Source organism: Marmota marmota, unplaced genomic scaffold (assembly GCF_001458135.2).
Source record: "Marmota marmota marmota unplaced genomic scaffold, marMar, whole genome shotgun sequence".
Taxonomy (NCBI): Eukaryota; Metazoa; Chordata; class Mammalia; order Rodentia; family Sciuridae; genus Marmota; species Marmota marmota.
This window is the reverse complement of record NW_026000023.1, coordinates 302,429-309,134: the sequence shown is the minus strand read 5'-3', so window position 1 is coordinate 309,134 and position 6,706 is coordinate 302,429. Positions and strand designations below refer to the sequence as shown.

The 6,706-nt window shown below is 37.7% G+C and overlaps 1 pseudogene; it reads left to right on the top strand.

Annotated features, from left to right (window-relative positions):
• Positions 1-340: 340 nt before the first annotated feature.
• LOC107160779 lies at positions 341-1,457 on the top strand (annotated as a pseudogene).
• The last annotated feature ends 5,249 nt before the right edge of the window (positions 1,458-6,706 follow it).

The window sequence follows — 6,706 nt, the reverse complement described above, 5'->3', positions numbered from 1 at the left end:
TTTTGGGTTTTGTGTTTAATTTCTAAGTATAACAAAGCATAAAAGAATAAAATTAGCCCACTTCCTATTTCCAGCCTCGTGCCTAGGTAGGAATGTAGCCAAGGTCGCTCCATGGAGAACCCTGGGGGTGGCGGGCTTATGCCTTGGGAACCAGATGTGAGGGGCCAAGCCCAGCCCTGGACCTACTTGCCTGGGCTCCTGATGCTGTGGCTCCCTGTCCTTCCTGGGTTGTCTCCTTTGTCGCTCAGCCGCCCCCGGGCACTGATCACTGAGGTGGCAAAGACCTGAGCTTGGGCCATGGAGTCTGAGACCCGGTTCTACCTCATAGCCAACTCTTGTGATCTTGCATCTCTGAAGCTTTTAGGTCTGTCAACACTGGAGGAATGGCCTATTTTGGGGTCTCAGCTAGCCAGGCTGTGGCAGTGGTCTGGGATAAGTCATCCCCTGTGGAGGCTCTGAAAGATCTGGTGGATAAACTTCAAGTGTTAACTGGTGATGAAGGCCAAGTGTTCGTGGAGAACATGAGCCAGCTGTTGCCGTCTGCCCACAAGAAATCCAGCTTTGACATTATATTGTCAGGTGTAGTCCCAGGAAGTGTGACTCTGCACAGTGCCAAGGTTTTGGCTGAGATGGCCCGCCTCCTTCGGCCTGGGGGATGTCTTTTCCTGAAAGAACCAGTAGAGACAGCTGTAGATAAAGATAGCAAAGTGAAGACAGCGTCTAAACTGTGTTCAGCTCTGACTCTCTCTGGTCTTGTGGAAGTAAAAGAGCCGCAGTGGGAGTCCTTGAGTCCTTGAGTCCTTGAGTCTATCCAGTGACACCTGGGCTGCAACACTGAGAGCCTGCTCTCTGTTCAGATCACAGGCAAAAAGCCAAACTTTGAAGTGGGTTCTTCCAGTCAGCTTAAACTTTCTATCACCAAAAAGTCTCCTTTGGTGAAAACTGCTGTGGACCCTGCCACTGCCAAGCTCTGGACCCTCTCAGCCAATGACATGGAGGACGAGAGCATGGATCTCATTGACTCAGATGAGCTAGTGGATCCAGAAGATTTGAAAAAAACAGATCCTGCTTCCCTATGGGCTGCTTCTTGTGGGGAAAGAAAAAAGAGGAAGGCTTGTAAGAACTGCATCTGTGGCCTTGCAGAAGAACTAGAAAAAGAGAAGTTACAGGAACAGAAGAATGCCCAGCCAAGTCAGCCTGTGGAAACTGCTACCTGGGCAATGCTTTCCGCTGTGCCAACTGCCCATACCTTGGGATGCTAGCCTTCAAACCTTGCAAGAAGGTGCTGCTAGCGATGGCAATCTTCATGATGCCTAGGAGGATCCATGGGACACATCTGCTCTTCCACCACCTCCTGTCCCTCAGATCCCACCACTGTGGCTCCTCCCACCTCCTTGGACTCTCTGGCTCTCCATTGCAAATCCCTTTTCAGGGTGGGTACTTGTAGACAGGGAAGCTGGCTGTGGGTGCAGTGGTGTGTAGTGCTGCTGTTTCTATCCAAAGACCCAGGCTTGGTGGCCTGGCTTCCTGCAGCCAGGGCCTCTTTCTTCACCTAGTGTTAGGAGAAGGGAGCCTGCCCAGAAGAGGCCCCTCTCCTGGTGTTACAGAAGCACTGACCAGACACTCTCAAGCCCAGACATCCTTGAGTGTCTGGGCTCTGAGAGGAGCTCCAGGCCCGGCCCTTCCTAAGCTCAGCCCTGCCATGTACCTGTCTTCCCAAGTTGGTGGTTTACTTGATATGCAGTTTTAGTGACAAGTCAACTGTCTCATGTCTCAACACCAAAGGAGTCACTCACAAGTTACTGTGATCCCATCCCATGCCTCTCTACCCCTTCCCCTCCCCTCACTTTAGTGTTGCATTTGTGTCCCGTGTCATTTCTGTTGCTCTATAGGTATTAAACTTGCATATTTCTGTGTATCCATTGTAAAGAGAGGCTCTGTATGTGTGTGTGATATCTGTCACAGACATCCATCAGTAGGGACCATGAAACTGTCTTTCTGGAGGAACTTGGTGTCTCCCCACAAATAGGGCCAGCGCTGTACTATGAAGTATGGCCTCTCTCCTCTACTGTGGAAGAGTCCAGGTTAGTAAGAATTTGGAGAGAAGTAGGAGAGCACTCTAAAACAACTGAAGTCTCTGAGCAAGAGACCCCTTTATTCTCCTCATGACCCACCCACACAGTTCTGGAAACCAATCTTGCCAAATATTTGAAGAGATTGTGTGGATTTAAAAAGTGTTGATTCTCTCAGCTTGCTTTTGCTTACCCTGGTCCACACTGCTGGAGTTATGGCTATGACTAAATTCTAGCTAGATTCCAAATCCTTTGAGGGAGGCAGAGTTTGGAGACAACCATTGGCCCCTGCCCTGAGTGACCTTGAGTTTGAGCAAGACCTGTGAATGCACTAGAATCTTCCTTCTGGGATTAGGTGAGGTTTTGTGGCAAAAGTAAAAGGATTTTGCAGAGATAATTAAAATCCTGATGGATTTAATGAAAAGGAAGATTATTCTGAATGAGCCTGCCCACAGTCGATCCTTTAAAAGAACTTAGAGAAGGAAGAGCTTTCCTTACCCGCCTTGTAGGAATCAACATGACAGTTTGAGAGGCCTATAGGGCAAGAAACTCCTAGTGCAGACAAGTCCGGAGCACACAGTCCTCATGAAAATGGGGACCTCCGTCCTTTGGAAGAACTGGAGTTCCAGGTGAGAGCACAGCCTGCGATGCCCTGATAGCAGTCTTCTGTGCCTGGACCTCATACAGAAACTGAGAATAGTGGCAGAGCACCTGCCTGCAATGTGTGAGGCCCTGGGTTCCCTCGCCAGCACTGCAAAATAAAACGGGTGCTTGTTTGATGTGGGAGAAGTTGAATGAGAAGAAGATAATAAACCAGTGTGTTAAGCAGCAAAAACAATAAAAAATAAAAAAAATAAAATTAGAAATTTGTAGGGAGAAAAGGGATAAAGTATAATAAATAACCAAAAATTGTACACATGTGTTACCTATTTTTCTCAAATTAGCCATAATGAATCAGATGCTATTCATGTACAGTTGGTTAAAATCAATTTTATTACTTATTTATTTACTTTTACATAACTGTGTTTTATATAGTTATCTTTTAGGAGATTGCTCTAATTTTATTCCTTAGTTACAGAAGCAAATTGTTGCTTCCATATGGATGTAGATATGGTTTATATCTACAATCTCTCCTGTTTCTTATTTTTTCAATAGAATATCCATTCAATTTGTCAATAAAGTACATTTATTGGCACTTGCAATAAGTTACATGTATAATTTTATGGATAGATATATGGATAATTTTCTATGCTTTTCATAAACTATTTCTGGCATGTTAACATTTAATACATGATAGCAGAAAACATTAAGCATAAACTTTTCTTTTGTTATATGTTGTAACATGAAGCAAATGTATTTATTTTATTTTACTCTTTGGTATCAGAGATTGAACCCATTGGTGTTTTAGTACCACACCACATTCTTATTTCTTTTTTACTTTTTATTTTGGAACAAGGTCTTTCTAGGTTGCTTAGGGACACACTAAATTACTGAGGATGACTTAGAACTTGCAATCCTTCTGCATCAGCCCGGAAGTTACTGAGATTACCAGGCATTTGCCACTGTGTTCTGTAAGCAAATGTATATACGTGTGGTTTTGTGATGGGCAGCACAATGTTTTCAAGTCAGATGAAGTGTGGCACAGGCTTACCTATCTCTGTATCACTGCAGAGGCAGAGAAGACTGTCAAGCGAGCATAAGGCTAAAAGACTTTTCAGTCATGACCATTCCCTTTTTTGATCTTAAATTTTAATTGTTTCTAATTTTATTAACTTATGTGTCTATAGAATGATACTCCAAAATTCTAAGTTTTTCTATTGTTATTTCTGTTCTCTTGTTTCAAAATTTCCTTTTTCTATACCATATTCTTCAGATATTTTAGAATTTTATTCTATAACAAAATTTAGATTTAAATGCTTTGCAGAATGTATACATAGCTATAAACCAATTAAACTTTGATTAGTTGCTTTACTGACTAAAAGAAACAAGATCCCCCCCCAGAAAACCAGAAATTAAATTATCAATATTCCTTAGACTTTCCTATGAATTTTATTAACATTTTTACCATAAAATTATTCAAATAAGTCAAACTTGCCTGTATTTATGAATAAATTTACTTCAAGTTTTATATTAAGTACTTGCAAGTGCCAATAAATGTACTTTACATGGCAAAATGAATGGATATTCTATTGAAAAAATAAGAAACAGGAGAGATTTTTCCCTCTAGATAAAAGATCCAAAGTGTCATCCATATGGCAGCAACAATTTGCTTCTGTAACTAAGGAATAAAATTAGAGCAATCTTCTAAAATATAACTATATAAAATATAGTTATATAAAAGTAAATAAATAAGTAATAAAATTGATTTTAACCAACTGTACATGAATAGCATCTGATTCATTATGGCTAATTTGAGAAAAATAGGTAAAACATGTATACAATTTTTGGTTATTTATTTACTTTCTCCCTTTTCTGCCTACAAATTTGTAATCTTATACTTTTGTGATTTGTTATACTTAAAAATTAAACACAAAACCCAAAAGTAACTTTCATTAATCTCTAGAAAATATTTCCACATTGGGGCTGGGGTTGTGGCTCAGTGGCAGAGCACTTGCCTAGCATGTGTGAGGCCCTGGGTTCAGCACCACATAAAAATAAATAAATAAAATAAAGGTATTGTGTCCAACTACTACTAAAAAATAAATATTTTTTTAAAAAGAAAATATTTCCACATAATACTAGGCATCAAATTATCCATATAACTAAATATATTCACTAATTCACTACTTAAATGTTGAAATATTTAAAAAGATATGACGTTTTTCTTTACTTTTCTGATGATTTTTAACTTCGGGTCTTTTCTAAATATCAATTTTGATGTTGGTCCCTTCAACATCACATGTTTCTACCATGTAAATGAATTAATATGCTTTGGTTTTTGGTACAAAAATAGTATGACACAAAATTCACATTGTTTCAAGTATAATTTTTTTATAGTGTAGTAATGTCATATGGCAACACTAATAGCACCTGAAAAGCAAAACGTAAAATACAAAAAAAATTTTAGTTTTTTTTTTTTTAAATTTCCATTTAATAAGTTACCCAGAAGTTAATTGATAAAGCCTTAGGCATCTTTAAAAGTGAATTTAGAATTTAGTACATTTAGTTTGCCCTTATGACCCTAAATAGAATAAATTATTCAATCGAAATGCAAAAAGTGGGTGAATAGATTAAAAACCACAATCCAACTGTATCCGGCTTATAGGAGACATTCAGTGAAGGGATTGAAGAAGATATTATATTGCAAGCAGAAACCAAAAAGACACAGAGGTTGCTATAGTTATATCATAGGACAGACTCTGGATCAAAAACCATAGAAAAAGGCAAAGAAGGCCATTCATTATGTAGTAAAAAGTGGTCAGTTCATCAAGAGTCTATACAAACTGTACCCAATATCTAATAATATATGCACCCAATATCTAATAATCTAAAAACATGAAACAAACATCAAGAAATTTAAAGGAATTTAAGGAATTTATGTACTGCAACACAATAATCGAAAGGATTGCCAATACCCCACTTTCAGCAATAGAAAGATCATCCAGATAGAAAGTCAATCAGGAAATTTTGGACTTGAACTAAACCTTGGAACAAATGTACCTAACAGAAACATACAGAAAATTCCATCCAACAGCAATAATTCTAAAGAACCCATGAACAATTTTCAGACAGGTAATATTTTAGGCCACAAAACTAAACAAATTAAGAAGATTGAAATCATATGAAGTATCTCTTCAGACAACAAGGGCATTAAATTAAAAATAAGAAATAGGATGAATATTAGAAAATTTGCAAATATGTCAAAATTTGTACTCTGAATAGATTAAAGAAAATTTTAAAGGCAAAAAAATTAAATATATATTTTGAAGAAAAAAGTGATACAAAATATTCCAAAACTTATAGAACTAAGAACAAATTTTAAGCAAGAATTTATAGAAACTCTACCTAAGAAAGAATAAGCATGTCAGATAAATTACCTATGTTACTTATGCAACATAGAACTAAAAAAAGAAGAACTAACCACAAGTTAGTAGAAAAAAGGAAAAAATAAAAAGAACAGGAATAAATGAAATAGAGACAAGCAAAACAATAGAAAATACCAACAAAACTAAGAGTTGGTTTTTCTAGAAAGATAAAATTTATAAACCAATGACAAAGAGAAATTGATTAAAATCTGTATGAAGAGGAGACATTACTACTGAAAACACATAGTAGATAATTATGCACAATTATATGTCACAAACTGGATAACTTGAAAAAAATTGCTAAATTCCTAGAAAAATATCACCTACCAAGACTGAATCATAAAGAAATCAGAAGTTTGAACAACACATTGAAAATAAGTAAGGGGGCTGGGGATGTGGCTCAAGTGGTAGCACGCTCACTTGGCATGTGTGCGGCCCAGGATCGATCCTCAGCACCACATACAAACAAAGATGTTGTGTCCGCCGAAAACTAAAAAATAAATATTAAAAATTCTCTCTCTCTCTCTTTCTCTTAAAAAAAATAAAAATAAAACTGTGTCCTTGCCAATCTTTAAAAAAAAAGAAAAAAGAAAATAAGTAAGGGTTTTA